We start from the raw sequence: 2,500 nt of genomic DNA, 5'->3' as shown, positions 1-2,500 counted from the left end.
GTATACTGTAGGTAGGGGTAAAGGATAGATAATAGACAGTAACAGCAGTATACTGTAGGTAGGGGGATAGATAATAGACAGTAACAGCAGTATACTGTAGGTAGGGGTAAAGGATAGATAATAGACAGTAACAGCAGTATACTGTAGGTAGGGGTAAAGGATAGATAATAGACAGTAACAGCAGTATACTGTAGGTAGGGGTAAAGGATAGATAATAGACAGTATACTGTAGGTAGGGGTAAAGGATAGATGATAGACAGTAACAGCAGTATACTGTAGGTAGGGGTAAAGGATAGATAATAGACAGTAGCAGCAGTATACTGTAGGTAGGGGTAAAGGATAGATAATAGACAGTAACAGCAGTATACTGCAGGTAGGGGTAAAGGATAGATAATAGACAGTAACAGCAGTATACTGTAGGTAGGGGTAAAGGATAGATAATAGACAGTAGCAGCAGTATACTGTAGGTAGGGGTAAAGGATAGATAATAGACAGTAACAGCAGTATGTGTGATGAGAGGGGTCAGTGCAGATTGTCTGGGTCGCTGTTTGGTTTACTAACTAACTGTTTAGCAGTTTTATGACCTGGGGGTAGAAGCCTGTCCAGGGTCCTGTTGCCGTGCTGTAGCAGAGAGAACCAGCCATGACTACAGTGGCCGGAGTCTTTGACCAATTTTAGGGCCTTCCTCTGACACCGTCTGGTATAGAGGTCCTGTAGGGCAGGGAGCTCTGCCCCAGTTTACCATGTGATTAACCATCTCTGACACCGCCTGGTATAGAGGTCCTGGAGGGCAGGGAGCTCTGCCCCAGTTTACCATGTGATTAACCATCTCTGACACCGACTGGTATAGAGGTCCTGGAGGGCAGGGAGCTCTGCCCCAGTTTACCATGTGATTATACATCTCTGACACCGCCTGGTATAGAGGTCCTGGAGGGCAGGGAGCTCTGCCCCAGTTTACCATGTGATTATACATCTCTGACACCGCCTGGTATAGAGGTCCTGTAGGGCAGGGAGCTCTGCCCCAGTTTACCATGTGGTCATACATCTCTGACACCGCCTGGTATAGAGGTCCTGGAGGGCAGGGAGCTCTGCCCCAGTTTACCATGTGATTATACATCTCTGACACCACCTGGTATAGAGGTCCTGGAGGGCAGGGAGCTCTGCCCCAGTTTACCATGTGATTATACATCTCTGACACCGCCTGGTATAGAGGTCCTGGATGGCAGGGAGCTCTGCCCCAGTTTACCATGTGATTATACATCTCTGACACCGCCTGGTATAGAGGTCCTGGAGGGCAGGGAGCTCTGCCCCAGTTTACCATGTGTTTATACATATCTGACACCACCTGGTATAGAGGTCCTGGAGGGCAGGGAGCTCTGCCCCAGTTTACCATGTGATTATACATCTCTGACAGGTCCTGGAGGGCAGGGAGCTCTGCCCCAGTTTACCATGTGATTAACCATCTCTGACACCGCCTGGTATAGAGGTCCTGGAGGGCAGGGAGCTCTGCCCCAGTTTACCATGTGATTATACCTCTCTGACACCACCTGGTATAGAGGTCCTGGAGGGCAGGGAGCTCTGCCCCAGTTTACCATGTGATAATACATCTCTGACACCGCTTGGTATAGAGGTCCTGGAAGGCAGGGAACTCTGCCCCAGTGTACCATGTTGTCATACATCTCTGACACCGCCTGGTATAGAGGTCCTGGAAGACAGGGAGCTCTGCCCCAGTGTACCATGTGGTCATACATCTCTGACACCGCCTGGTATAGAGGTCCTGGAGGGCAGGGAGCTCTGGCCCAGTTTACCATGTGATTATACATCTCTGACACCGCCTGGTATAGAGGTCCTGGAGGGCAGGGAGCTCTGCCCCAGTTTACCATGTGGTCATACATCTCTGACACCGCCTGGTATAGAGGTCCTGGAGGGCAGGGAGCTCTGCCCCAGTTTACCATGTGGTCATACATCTCTGACACCGCCTGGTATAGAGGTCCTGGAGGGCAGGGAGCTCTGCCCCAGTTTACCATGTGGTCATACATCTCTGACACCGCCTGGTATAGAGGTCCTGGAGGGCAGGGAGCTCTGCCCCAGTTTACCATGTGGTCATACATCTCTGACACCGCCTGGTATAGAGGTCCTGGAGGGCAGGGAGCTCTGCCCCAGTTTACCATGTGATTATACATCTCTGACACCGCCTGGTATAGAGGTCCTGGAGGGCAGGGAGCTCTGCCCCAGTTTACCATGTGGTCATACATCTCTGACACCGCCTGGTATAGAGGTCCTGGAGGGCAGGGAGCTCTGCCCCAGTTTACCATGTGATTATACATCTCTGACACCGCCTGGTATAGAGGTCCTGGAGGGCAGGGAGCTCTGCCCCAGTTTACCATGTGGTCATACATCTCTGACACCGCCTGGTATAGAGGTCCTGGAGGGCAGGGAGCTCTGCCCCAGTTTACCATGTGATTATACATCTCTGACACCGCCTGGTATAGAGGTCCTG

The 2,500-nt window shown here is 51.3% G+C and overlaps 1 protein-coding gene across 1 annotated transcript in view; it reads left to right on the top strand.

Annotated features, from left to right (window-relative positions):
* The window catches only part of LOC123732893 (cGMP-specific 3',5'-cyclic phosphodiesterase-like), a 38,829-nt gene that overhangs the window by 21,205 nt on the left and 15,124 nt on the right, over positions 1–2,500 (top strand). The window lies entirely within an intron of this gene.

Source organism: Salmo salar, unplaced genomic scaffold (assembly GCF_905237065.1).
Source record: "Salmo salar unplaced genomic scaffold, Ssal_v3.1, whole genome shotgun sequence".
NCBI classification, from domain to species: Eukaryota; Metazoa; Chordata; class Actinopteri; order Salmoniformes; family Salmonidae; genus Salmo; species Salmo salar.
The sequence above is the reverse complement of the archived record's forward strand: the minus strand, read 5'-3'. Positions and strand labels throughout refer to the sequence as shown.